This window comes from Pinus tabuliformis, chromosome 5_2 (assembly GCF_031772625.1).
Source record: "Pinus tabuliformis cultivar Carrire ecotype Pingquan chromosome 5_2, CPIR1, whole genome shotgun sequence".
In the NCBI taxonomy this organism is placed as follows: Eukaryota; Viridiplantae; Streptophyta; class Pinopsida; order Pinales; family Pinaceae; genus Pinus; species Pinus tabuliformis.
Genome location: NC_142306.1, coordinates 1,123,498,850 through 1,123,513,393, shown reverse-complemented (window position 1 = coordinate 1,123,513,393; position 14,544 = coordinate 1,123,498,850).

The following is a 14,544-nucleotide window of genomic DNA, read 5'->3' as shown; positions in this document are numbered from 1 at the left end:
TGAAGCATAAATTGCCACCAATCCTCCTTAGGCATTTGATGTCTGCGCATCTTTATCAATGTTTCCTCGGCCTCTGTATGTCTATAAATATTGGGAGGGGTTTCAAACAGGTGATTTACTTCATTCTCAATGAAGAACAGGCCTCCAAGTTTGTCATATAAGCTCTGTCCTGTGGGAGGCCCTGCTTGTTCAGATGAACTGCCAGATGCAATAATCTTATTTTCAATAGTGGTTGCCATTCTGTTGGCCATTTGATCTGGAGAGATCAGTTTTCCTGCACCACTTAGTAAGCTGGGCAGGCCTTTTGCTTGCAGCACTCCCATTTTAACTTTGTATTCCTCCACATCTGCTTGCATCTCATAGTACTTCCTCTCCACTGTTTGTATATAGTTCCTGAGAGTTAGTACCTTCTTGGCAGAGAGGACAGCCTCTGTTCTGTTGGGAATGCCTATAGCTGCCAATTCCTCCCTTTCTTGCCTGTTCAGGAAGTCTATCATTCTGTTTGCCTGCTCTGCTCTGTTCCCTAGCACTGTCTTGGCCTTCTGAATTTCTGCTTGAGCTTGGCCCATTAAATCCATCTGCTCATGCATTATTTTTATTGACCTCCATTGTTGTTTGATGGATTGGCCAATTTTGGCCCATAGGATTCTCTTTATGTCGGCCATAGCAGTCTCCAGATTCAGCTCTTTCTCTAAGGCCTTTATCTTTTCTTTTTGGGCCTTTATTTCTCTGCCCTGTTCTGCTACAGTCACTTTGGACTTGTCATACTTGGCATCCAGTTTTGCCAACTTCTCCTTGGCCTTCTTTATTTCATCTGCCTGGAGCTCCATTGCTTTGACGGCCTTGGTCAATTCCTCTACACTTGGGCTGGCATTTGGAGCTGCTGTTGTTCCTACTGCTTCTGTTGTGGGGGCCACTGCTGCCCCTGAAGTTGCTGCTGTTGTTGAAGTAGTTGGAGGAGCTTGGGAAGTGGATTCTGCCTGTTTATCTTGTAATGCTCCTTCCAGCTCTCTCTCCAAATCCCTGATCCTCTGGTCTTGCTGCATTAGGAGGTCTAATTGGTCATCGACCTGTTTTTGCTTTTGAAGCTCTGCGGTTTGAGGGTGCTCTGTGGGCTGCAGCTTCAACCTTTTCTTTAATGCATTCAGGTCATCATCTTTCTTCTTCATAAGGGCCTTCACACCCTTTGGATCACTAGGATCATGTCCAAGATCAATGATGATGTCCTCCAAAGATTTTATTCTGTTATCTTTGGCCAGGGAGGACATTCTCTCAAAATCCAACTGAGTGTTGGTATTTTTGAGTGACTCCTTTAGTTCATGGGCCATGGTTGCCCTCTCCACCAAAGTTGCATACACCATTTCTCCAGTTTGTTTGTGGAGTTCTATTTGGTCCATGGGATGGATGTCTTTGGCCATGACCTCCACCCTTGTCTTCACAAAATCTGCAGCTGATGTAGGCTGAGGTTTTGTAGGCTTGAAATGACTAAATATCATTTTTTCTTCTTTAATGTCATATACAGACATTAATCTCTCTTGCTGGGCTGGTGTGGCATCTATAAATTGCTTGTAGACCTCAGCCCTCAGCAGCTCATTTTGAGCCTTTATTTGTTTGAAAGAAGCCTTGGTGCTCTTGGGCTTCTTGCTTTGTTGGGAAGAAGAGGACACCTCCAAACCGAGCTGTAAAGTTTGCTCCTGCTGAAAGGAGCTTGTACCTGTATGCTGACTGCCCTCCCTGTCTTTTCTTGCACTGTCCAAGACATCTTCAGTAATGTCTTCTACCTCTGGGGAGTCTGCTCTTTGCCTTTTGGCTTCTGGCTGGTGGGAGGATCCACTGAGAGGAGTGGACTCTTCTCTATCTCTTTTTGTCCCCCTTTCCTCATGTGCTGGGGTCTGTAAAATTGGAGCAGTTACTGGCTCAGTTTGTGGGGGTGGAATTTGCAGTGCTGGAGCTGCTGGTAGCTCAGTTTGTGGAAGGACAGTTTGCCCTTGCTGCTGTTCTTGTTGCTGCTCTTGCTGTTGCTCACCTGAAGGGGCAGACTTTTCTTTCATTGTTTGTTCTTCTGCACCCATTATCCCTTTGCCTTTATCTAACACTGGTGCTGCTGTGGAAGATGCCTTTATTACTGGTGCAGTCCTTGAGGCTGAGGTCCCTTCTCCCACTGAATAAGGCGGTCTGAAAGGTACCTGCTGCACATAGTCTAGGTCAATAGTTTTTTCAAGCTCCTTCACATTCTTTAGCATTGTCTCTTCCTCAGTTAGATTTTCAACTAGAGTATCCATCTGCCATTCTTGCAGGTTGGCATATTTTTCAATGTGTGGGTACTGGCAATGCTTAATGCCTATAAGCCTATACTTGTTTCTCCTAGTAGTGATGAAACCTTCAGGGTCATAATGGACCCACCGAAAACTATAGGACAGCTTGTATTTATCCTTAAGGATTAGGTCTGCATCTTCCCACCCTTCTTTCTTGTTCATGATGAAGGGGCCCAACTGGTGTTTGAACTTGAGGTGGGCCTTCTTTTTGGCGCTGTGGAAATGGGTGAGGTCAGACTGAATCAACTGCCTGTAATACTCCAAGGCAAATAACCTCATAGGTACATATTTTGGGAGCCTGTATGGACAGAGCTCACAGCCATAGATCCTAATGACAGTATGGTTCTCATATAGGTACCAGTCACCTATTTTATATTTTTTGGAAAGCTGCAGAGCTTTCTTTATCTCATTTGATATTCTGGGAGGAGGGGACCTCATGAACATGCAAGAGACTGGGTATACAAATTGGTCAACAAATTCACAGTAGGTATAGGGTGAATTTGTGACTTTGTGATAGACAGAGGTCCAGAAGATGACAGATCTTCTTTCCCCTTTGTGATCCAGCTTTTTGATGTAGCATGGGAAGGCTTCAGAATGATAATACATGAACAGGTGGTAAATATAGGCCGAGTACTTGAAGACCCCCTGTCTGTCCACTTTGCTCAACTGATCATGAATCTTGTTAGCTATGAACTTAGCAAAGTTATATTTGCGGGCAGGGGGTTGGCGTGGGCTGTAAGCAGATAGCAATACCAGCATTGTTTTATCCACATGCTCACTGTTTTTGTATCCCAACACATAGGCAATCATGTCCAATAAAAGCCTGCCTACATCATTGAAATGGACATCCAGGTAGGGAGGTGGCCCTGTAGGCTGGCACTCAGGTCTCATGAATGTCCTAGTGACCTTTTGAATCTCCTCACTGGTCATCTTGGCACCAGTGTCCAGCAAATAGTTCATGGAAAATGGGATTAGCAACTCTGTCTGATCAAAATGTAACATTTTGTTGATGGACTCAGCATTAATGTAGAAAAGGATCCTCCCAGATGGAGTGCTAATAGCTCTGTGCTGCACATCATAGTTTTCAGCACATAGGTGAATGATTTCAGGGAAGACATTTACAGCTGGGAGACAATAATATGGTAGGTTTGACGCCCATATCCCATGTGTACCATGACCATCCTTATAGTCCTCTCTTAATTGACAGAAGGTCTGCAAGAAGTCCCTGTTACCCTCAAAGTCTTCAATAAGATAGTCCTTGTCAGCAAATGCCAAGGCCTCCAGCTCTTTATTTGGTGGATTTAGTGGAGCTACACTGAGGGATGAGGATGCAGAAGCAGCCATTGTAAAACTTGATTTTGAAATAAGGTGATGGCAATGGTTTGCAAAGTTCTTTAAGAGCTTAAGTAATAGGCCAAATGCAGACCAAGTCTGAAGTGTTTTTCTCAGTGGAAAATGCAAGCTGGTTTCTGTAGTTTGTTGCAAATTCACAGGGATGTGAATTGCTAAGGGTAAGTTGCAGAGGGTATGAGGTTTCCTTTGGTAGCAATTGCAGCTGGCCTGTACTCGGCAAAAGGGAACAATGTCGAGCACCTCGAGGGAAATTTTATGGTTCTGGCCCGCAGAACGACTGTTTTAATGTCAATTTTTAGTTCTGGGGGCAATGCAAGTTACTTTATCTGACTCTTAGTTAGCAGACAGAGCTAGACTGTGAACTTTGACCAGTGTTTTAATGGTGAACTAACAGAGAAATGGCATGCATGGGGCAAAACATGAGCTTTATGGTGAATACCTGGATAAACTAGCTTGGAAGCCTGCGGGCCGGGCCGTGGAGGCTTAACGCAGCTGAATTCTTGACTTGTAGTGGTCTCAATCTTGGATTTGATGGCTGGAAACAGATTTCGCGGCAAGCTGGTTCGCAACGGCTACGTCGTTTGTGCGTGAAAATGACCGCAAACGGCTAATTTTGTCGTTTATAACGACAAATTTGGAAAAAACATGCTATTGGCGCTTTTCTGCCGATGACGTCAGCATGACGTCATGGTGGGGCCCGGGTACGGAGGTGACGTGGCTGCTGAGGTGTAGGCCAGGGTGGCAGGACACGGTGGCGGGTAGATGTGGTGGCAGGGCTACGTGGAGGGCCACGGGACGCGGGGGTGGGCGGAAGCGACATGACGTCAGGCTGACGTGAGGGTGACGTGCGCCGGATGGGTGGTAATGGGGAGGCGGTAAGCGGGTTCCCCGCACCACCTTTGGGCCAAAGGCGGTATCGGGGAGGGGGCTCCGAACAACCCCACTGCCTGCCACGCGTCCCTGTACGGGGCGGAAAACCATTTTCCCCGGACGCTAAAGGTCGGCAGATCCGGGCCCAAGAATACCCGCCCACCGTTAGATCATGGGTGGCGGAAGATCGACGGCTGGCGGGCCCTCCGACGGATCGTGCAAGTTGGGGGGACCCGCTGGCTTATTAAATATTCAATTTAATATTTTTAGGTGGAAAACTTTAGAGTTAAGGGTTTTTGCGAGTTTTTTCGGGGTAAGGGTCAATCTGAAAGGGGAAAAGTGGTTAAAAGGTGGTTTTGAGCAGAGAAAAGGGGTTCTTGTGAAATTTACAGGGTAGAGGTGAGGTAATGGCTTAGGGGGAGGCTGTCACTCCAACCTGAGGTCAGAGCAATCCCATGACAGGGTTGACCATAGTCCATGATGGACTAATGTCTCCCTTGACAACTTATTTGGCTATAGTGCTAAAGGGAGGATATGTATATAATGCTGGGATTTATACACCATAGTGTTATTATAGTAGGGAAAGGGGACTATAGGGGACTTAGATAATAGAGTTAGGGGTTAATATGGATAGAAGAGGTGAATGAGGAGTGAAATGACCAGGTTTATTTGAAAACCACTTAGCTGTAGGAGTAGATCAAAATGAAAATATTTTTACATAGGAAATGTGGCTTTTAAAGGCATAAGCACCAGTATAAAACCTCAAACTTTTTCATGAATCTTGGCTGCTCAAGGGATGTTAGTAAATGGATGTGAAAAAGGGGACAATGGGAAGTTAGACATGCTCCTTTGCCTTGCTTTTCTTATCTTGACCAGCAAGATTCAATCTGAAATGAATACCACTTCTGCAACCCCATCTACTTACCCAGCTACTTTGCCTAGCATTTTTTGTTTCTTCTTGGAGGGTGCACTTGAACTTGCAGACCCTTATGTGCCTTTTCTTTTCATTGGCTTTTCTTTTGATCATCTATCTAAGACTGCCCTTATTTCTTCCAAGGCCCCAGATTAAGCAGTTGGGAACCTTAATTCTCTACCTAACTACCTTTGTCTGCCAAGATTAAACTGTTTGGACATACTTCTTTCTCTAATCTACAACAAAAATTGAGACATGGCATGACCCAGCTTAGGCTGTTGGATCACCCATTGAGAAGTATAACATCACTAATAAAATGCACATGTGTGCCTTTCATCAGAATATGAGATCTTTGCCTTGCCAAAGTAGATCATATTGGCATTTCCCAAGCCAATCATGAAAAATGAAACCTATTGGTATAGGTAGCTAACAGTGGCTCCACTTGGGGATGGTTTTTCTTCTTGAAAGACCAAGAACAGCAGGTCAGAATGCCTTGGTCATTGATCTGTTTTTACCAAAACTTGTAAGTTCTCTTCTTGTAGTTTCAAAATTTGGAGGCCACAACCTCTGTGGAATTTCTGAGACACTAAGCCCCCTTCTGCTTATTTACAGCAGCATTCTCAAAATGAACTATTTACATGCTGAAAAGAAAAGATATATACAGTTGTCTTATGTACAGAAGGGAAGACCCTATTATGTGGATGAAAAGTGATCAAAATAGTGTTTCAACATCCTGCCATTTACAGGACCTTCACCTAGGTCGGTGCCATCCAAATTCTCCAAAAAATAAGTGTTATTTCCTTGTAATGCTTGAATGACAAAAGGTCCTGTCCAAAGGGAATCAAATTTGCCATGTTTTCCTTTATCTTCTCTTCTTGAATCCCACTTGAGCACCTTGTTCCCTATGAAAAAGTCTTCAGCTTTGGTTCTTCTGTCAAAGGCTTTCTTCAGCTTCTCTTGAAGGATTTGGACTCTGTTATACACTTGATCTCTAGTTTGTTGCAGACATATAATTTGATTCACCCTCCTTTGCATATCATTGGGCTCAGCTTGACTCTCTTGCAGTAGTTTCATGACAGGAACCCCTAGTGAAGAAGGAAATTTGGCTTCTAGTCCATAGACTAACTCATATGGGCTGACCCCAATGGACCTCTTAGTTGTTATCCTATCTGCCCATAAGGCATTCACTAGTTTCTTATGCCAATTCTTCTTGTTTTCTTCCAACACTTTCTTTATGATGTTCACTAGGCTTTTATTTGATGATTCAGCTAGGCCATTCCCTTGAGGGTAGTAAGCAGTGGAGTGGCCCAAAGTAATCTGAAATTTGTGGCAGAAGTTGACCATCTTCTTGGATCTGAAAGCAGCAGCATTGTCTGTTATTATCTTGTTGGGGCAGCCAAATCTAGACAGTATGTTATTCTCCAAGAACTGAATAATTGTTGAATCATTTGCCTGTCTACATGGGATGGCCTCAACCCATTTGGTAAAGTAGTCTGTGGCTGTGAGGATCCATCTATGTTGGCCTGAAGATGAGGGATGAATTTCTCCAATGAAATCCAAGCCCCATTGCTGAAAAGGTCTTTCTGTTGCAATAGGCCTCAAAGGAAGTGGCAGCAACTTTCTTTTTCCCTCAAATATTTGACATTTATGGCATGAGGTAGTAAAATTCTTAACATCAGAGAACAAAGTGGGCCAATAGTAACCAGCCCTGAGTATTTTATCCACAGTGGACTTCCAATACAAGTGTCCACCACAGTCACCTGCATGAAATTCTTCCTTGATCTTGTTAGTCTCATTTTCAATCAAGCAGTTCAATAAGATACCCTCATGGTTTTTCCAAAGCAAATTGCCATTCATAACACAGAATCTTGAGGCTTTCATTTTCACAAACCTACACTTAGTTCTGGACAGTCCTGTGGGAGCACACAGGTTTTGTAACACATAACAGATATCAGAATACCAGGGGGATTGTTCAAAGGCTACATTGATCTTTGGAGTCGCCAGCTCCGGTTCACTGTCCAGTTGATTGATGTCCAAGGCTTGGAAATTTGTTTCAGACATTAATTTGGCCAAGCCCTGCCCTTTTATCAGTTTTGTAGGTTTTATTTCAATATCAAATTCCAAAATGTTGGCAATCCATTTTCCTCTTCTACCTTCCAAGTTCTCTTGAGTAAGTATGTCTTTCACAATTGGGCTTGGTACATAGGCTATAACATGGGAGTACAGGATGTAGATCCTAAAGTCTTTAATAGCTTTGACCAAGGCATATGCTTGCTTTTCCATGATCTGGTATTTCAGGGGTGCATCTCTAAGAGCTTTACTAAAGAAAGCAATGGGTTTCTCATTTCCTTGGTCATCTTTCTGTAATAAAACAGCGGCAATTGTGTGTTGGGAGGCAAAGGAAAATATGATAAATTCCCTATCAAATTGTGGATTTGTTAGAACTGGGGTTTGGGTGAGGGCCACCTTTATTCCTTCAAATGCTTGACTTGCTTCTACTGACCATTTTACCTTTGAATCCTTTTTAAGCATATTATTGAGTAACCTACTTAATTCGGCCAGATTTGGGATAAATCTCCTTAGAAAGTTGATTTTCCCCAAGAAGGCTTGTAATTCCTTCACATTTCTTGGATGAGGCATTTGTAAGATGGCCTGGATTCGGTCTGGATCAATCCTAATTCCATCTTTAGAGATGATGTGACCTAACAGTTTACCTTCCTCCAAACCAAACAGGGATTTTTTAGGATTTAAGGAAATCCCATATTTCCTACAAGTTATGAATATTTGTCTCAAATGTTTCAAGTGTTCTTGGTCAGATTTGGAAAAAGGTGTGAGGTCATCTAGATAAATGACAAGGAAGTCATGAATCTCTTTGGAAAAAGCAATATCCATTGCCCTTTGGAATGTGGCCCCTGCATTTTTCAACCCAAAAGGCATTTTAACATATTTGAAGGTTCCCCATGGGGTTGTAAATGTTGTTTTGTCCTGATCATCAGGATGTACTAAGATCTGGTTGAAACCTGAGAATCCATCAAGTAGAGAAATTCTCGAGGCCCCCACTACTCTCTGCAAGATGTGATCCATCTTGGGTAAGGGGTAATTATCTTTCAAGGATACTTGATTTAAGTTCCTTAGATCAACACAGAGCCTTATTTCACCAGTTTTCTTTCTTGTAGGGACTAAGTTTGAAATCCAATCAGAGAATCTGATTGGTGCTATGATACCTGCCTTAAACATTTTCTGTACTTCTTGTTCCATTGCTGGGAGAAGCATAGGATTAATTCTCCTAAGTTTTTGTTTAAAGGGTTTTTGATCTGGTTTGAGAGGGATGGTGTGTTGAATTACAGAGGTGTCATAGGATTTTAAATCCTCATAACTCCAGGCAAAGACATCCTGGAACTCCTTAAAAAGGTCAATGTATTTAGGCTTTTGATCAGGGGGTAAAGCAGCAGACAACTTTATGATTTTGGGTTGTTCAGCAGTCCCAATGTTGCACTCTTCTATGGCAGTGTTGAGGGGCTGCATTTTTGGTTTGCTGGGAACATCATTGGAATCAAAAATGTCTTCTAGAGGGGCTAAGCCAGTGGGAAGAAAATTGTCCTTCAATTGTATAACTTCAGCTTCATCATCAGCTGTCTCTTCACAATCAATTTGTTGAATTTCTAGTATGTTGTCTTTATTAAAAATTGTAGGATGTAGCATTTGGTTAGCTGTTTTAGGTGATATTGCTTTGTTATTCTGTTCATCCTGTATTTGTGATTGACTTGCTCTTTCAAGTATTTGTGATTGACTTGCTCTATCATTGTCAATACTTAGTCCTGAAAATTCTTGCTGCAAAGTCAAGAAGTTGTTTATTTGCATGTCATCATCAAACACTTGCCAATCCTTAACATTTTTTGGGACAGATGGTCTGTGTTTTATCTCAGCTGTAAAGCAGTGGTGGGGCTCAAAAGGTAGCTTGCAGGTACTTGCAAATGTGGCCAAGCTATGAGCATGAAGGTTCTGAGTCCTAGGAATTTTGGTAATCTGAAATTCAGTAAACGAATTTAATAATTCAGCAACAGCAGACCTATAGGACCTCAGTCTTTTGTCATTGGTGACAAAATTACCCTTGACTTGTTGGATAACTAGGTCTGAATCTCCTAGGATTGAAACTTTTATAGCTTGTAGGGACTTTACTAGCTTGAGACCTAGTAAAAGAGCCTCATATTCAGCCATGTTGTTAGTGCATCTGAAGTTCAATCTATAAGCTCTGCCCTCTGCATGACTGTTTTGTTTATTATGTATCCAGACTCCAGCTCCTGCCCCTAACTTGTTGACTGACCCATCAAACTCCATGAACCATAGGATCTGTTGGTCTAGGGGAGACTTAACAACTTCTCCGTGGTCAGGGACTGTGAGCTGAAGTTCTGGTTTTGTATTTTGTTCATCCTTTAGAACAGTCTCATCACTTGTTTGGATCAGCTTTACTTCTAGGACAACAGTATCTTGTTCACTACAGCCCTGCTCTTGTTTTGATGTCTTGGTTTCATCATTATTTGTTAGACCTGAACTGTCATTGAAGAGAATGTATGAATCTATATCAGAATGGACAGCATATATGGGAAAGTTTTGAGGTTTCTCTTCACTGCTGACCATATATTTCATGAGGGATTCTCTATATAGTCTCTTGGGTTGACCAAAGACTGTGATTGTGGCATATGACATGTCTAACTGTAAGGAACCTTGGAGTTTAGCCCCCCATGATCTTGATAACAGCATCCCATACTTGGGTGGGATATCAGCAACTACAACATCCATTAGGATTGTTTTGTTTGGGTATTGGACAAGGGATACACACAAGTCTTTTATCAAGCCTAAACATTTGACTTGGCTGGAGTCAAATGAGAATAGGTCCTTATATGGTCTTGTAATGTCTAGGTTGAGCCTCTCCATCACTGATTTAGGCATAAGGTTATGAGAAGCACCTGAATCAAACATTGCATTGTGTAGTATCTTGTCATGCACATGTAAACTAACATAGAAAGGTAATATCCCTGTGACAACTATTTTTCCATCAACCTCTAGACCGAACAGCAATTCTGGGGTGTCATCCAACACATTGACATTATCTTTACTATGAGTGAGTTGAAGGGATTTCTTGATCTGCTATTTGTAGATGTCATGTTTGGCTAATTCTGAGAGAGGAATGGCCACTTTCAGTTTGCCAATTTCAGCCTCCAAGTCAAAAGGTTTTTCAGTTTGAACCTTAGTGTGGTGGGCAGCAACCTTTTCTTTGTTCACTGCGTTTTCTTCTTGATCTTTGTCTTGATCTTGGGGCCTATGTTTGTCATTCATTTTTTGAGGATTATCAGTTGGTTTAGGCTGCAAAGAAGGTACAGCCAGTGGCTGTTGTGTTGAGGACATTTGTTCAGTAATCTCTTCCACAATTTCCTCTGTTGCAGGTGAATCAGTTATGTTGATTGGTTCAGTGACTATGGCCCTTTTAGGCTGCAGCCTGTCCCTTGGTTTCTCAGGCTGTGTTATATTTACAGTTCTGCTCCTTAATTTGTACTGTTTATGAACTTCATAAACAGCTGTGTCATAGCCTTGTTTGAAGTCAAATGACTCACCTGATTTGGTTTGGAATTGTGGAATATCATCATCTTTGTGATCTTCTTGACTTAGGAAAACTTGATGCCCATCATTCAAACCCATCAGGTTGATGTGGGTGTCATCTTCTTGCTCATTTGAAGTAGATGTTTCAGCATAGTTTTCTTGAAATGGAGGTCTGATTTCTGGATCAGCATTGGCCTTGCCAACGTTTGGGTTTGGATTTCTCCTAAAATTGGGATTCCTGATAGGGTTGTTTTGTGGTGCTTCCCATGATGCTTTTCTCTCAACTGATTCCACCCTATCACCCAACCTCTTCATGCTATTAAGTATTGCATCAAGTTTTTGATCAAAGGCTGTAGGTTCTTCTTTGTATATGCTTCTCTTTTCTAACCTTGTCCTGTTTCTTTTGGCAATCAGGTTTGCTTCCACTGTGACAGCAACCTTTTGGGCTTCTTGGAGAGTTTCAGGTGCTCTTTCCTTCAACTGATATGCCATGTCAGGATCAAATCCATCAGGGAATTTGTACAGGGCCAAATCAGGGGGAGGTCTTAAGTTTTGTGGTATCGCATTGTATACATTGTTGAATCTAGCACAATACTCTAGAACGGTCTCTTGAGGACCCCTCTTGATTGTATCATATTCACCAAGTATGTGCAGGGGATCTTTCTTCTTCTCCCATCTATTAGTAAATGCTTGATAAAGCTCATCAGGGGTTGTGATAGTGTTTGCGGCAAGTGACCTGAACCAGGTTCTAACATCACTTGTCAGGCTTTGGACAAAAATTCTCATCCTCACACTGTCATCATCTATTTCATAGTTTTCAAAGTGATCTTGCATCCTCTTAGCATGTTGGATGGTAGAGTAAGGGCCAGTGGAGTCAAAGTATGTGATTTTGGTTTGGTAATCCTGAGGTAAGGCTGCAGGATTAGCAGGTAACTGTAAGGGTGCATATCTGTTTGCCATATTTACAGGGTTTAGAGGATTAACAGGGGCAGCTGGGATAATAGGAACAGTGGGTACCACAGGGGTAATAGGTAAGGGTGAACCTAGAGTGTTGGTCAAGGGGATATGTGCAGTGGATGAAAATGTGAGAGGAGGACTTTGAGATGTGGATGGTGAACTAGGGGAACTAGGGGTAGACCGGAAAAGGACCTTGCATGGAGTAGAGATGAGGCTGGGATGATCTGAATCTGAGGTTAAATCAGCAGGTTGCTCCTGCCTTTGCTGCCTCCTAATGTTTCTAGGGATAGTATTTGGATTACCAACAATGATGGGTGGATTAGGGTCAGGATTTGCCCTAGTATGTCGTGGATTTTTCTTGGGAGCCAGCTTCTAACTGTTTTTAGGATTTTATAGGAATTTTTTATATCTGCAAGGACTGGATAAAGATTTTGGAATGGCTATATATATTTCAAAGCTGAGATGAAGATTCACTGAAAAAGCTCTTCCCTAAAGCTGTCAATGTGACACAGAAACAGTTTTGAAGGCCTCCTGACTGATTTCAGGCTTGATTTGTAGCTTTGAGAGATGTATAGAAATTGGAAAATCCTAAGAGGTCCCCAGTGGAGTCGCCATTTATGTTAACACCCAGGTTGTTCCCTTTGACTCTAAGGGAATACGGCCGGGGTAACCACTAACCAATCTTTGGATTACAGCTTCTAGCCAAACTGTGATCAGAGAGGGCTCTCTCTTTAATATTTATCTCTGTTTTGTACTGATTTTAGGCTAGCTATAAGTTCAGGTTTGTTTAAGGTTTTGGTTGGATGATAATTTCAGTCAAGGTGCTTATGCATTCTCCAAAGTGTTCTAGTCCATTGGGCTATGGAGTCAGTGGTCCTTTAGTTATTTTGAGGTGCTGAGTGATTTGCTGTAGTGATGCTGCAGAGCCAAATTAGTGTCTGAGAACAACGTTTATAATAGTGATTAAGTGGAGTGTATCCAGTTAATGCAAGGCAGTGAAGAATCTTGCAGTGAACTGCTAAAGAAACACAAGGGGAATATTGTCCTAGAAGCAATTAAGAATTTCTAGGTAGTATTCATACTTATAGAATCAATATAGACATGAGCAATTAAGAATTCATGTGCATAGTAATCCTGAAGACAAACATTTACAGTAGTAAAAATTGAGTACAAGGTGTAGCGAAACAAGTCCTGCACTATTCTTTCTTTTTACTGCTAGCTTAGTATAAGATGAGTATGATTTTGACAAACATAAGTAAAACAAGAACAGAGTTTGGAGAAAACTTGTTATTTCATCAGACAGCACAGGAATTCTGCATCAGCACATGGAGCATCATCCAGACATCAAATATTTCAGGAAATCACTGAGCTCATCCAGCCCTTTGTATTAGATAATTCTGAAAGTGTACAATACATTTGTCTCGTAGAGAAAATTACCAACCCCTTATGAGTTACTCAGGGGAGTATATATACAAAATTTACATCAAAAATATCAGCGAATGAGTTAATATCTCATTTATGATATGCTAATCTCTGGAATGCAGTAGCTGAAGGAGTGAATGCTGCAGTAATTCCTTAATGCCTCAGCTGTCAAAATAGTCAGAAGATATTTGGACTTTATGGCTGTTAGAGTCGGCTGGAGATGTGCTGTCTGAAACTTGGATAGCTGTCATTGTCTATGTGATGAGTCACTTTTTTAGCTGCTTTAACTGCTGACATTTGTCATGTTATTTGTCTTGTAGTGACCTGGAGCTGGCAGTGGCCGAATGACTGAAGCTACCGTGGCAAAATCTGAAGCATAAATTGCCACCAATCCTCCTTAGGCATTTGATGTCTGCGCATCTTTATCAATGTTTCCTCGGCCTCTGTATGTCTATAAAGATTGGGAGGGGTTTCAAACAGGTGATTTACTTCATTCTCAATGAAGAACAGGCCTCCAAGTTTGTCATATAAGCTTTGTCCTGTGGGAGGCCCTGCTTGTTCAGATGAACTGCCAGATGCAATAATCTGATTTTCAATAGTGGTTGCCATTCTGTTGGCCATTTGATCTGGAGAGATCAGTTTTCCTGCACCACTTAGTAAGCTGGGCAGGCCTTTTGCTTGCAGCACTCCCATTTTAACTTTGTATTCCTCCACATATGCTTGCATCTCATAGTACTTCCTCTCCACTGTTTGTATATAGTTCCTGAGAGTTAGTACCTTCTTGGCAGAGAGGACAACCTCTGTTATGTTGGGAATGCCTATAGTTGCCAATTCCTCCCTTTCTTGCCTGTTCAGGAAGTCTATCATTCTATTGGCCTGCTCTGCTCTGTTCCCTAGCACTGTCTTGGCCTTCTGAATTTCTGCTTGAGCTTGGCCCATTAAATCCATCTGCTCATGCATTATTTTTATTGACCTCCATTGCTGTTTGACGGATTGGCCAATTTTGGCCCATAGGATTCTCTTTATGTCGGCCATAACAGTCTCCAGATTCAGCTCTTTCTCTAAGGCCTTTATCTTTTCTTTTTGGGCCTTTATTTCTCTGCCCTGTTCTGCTAC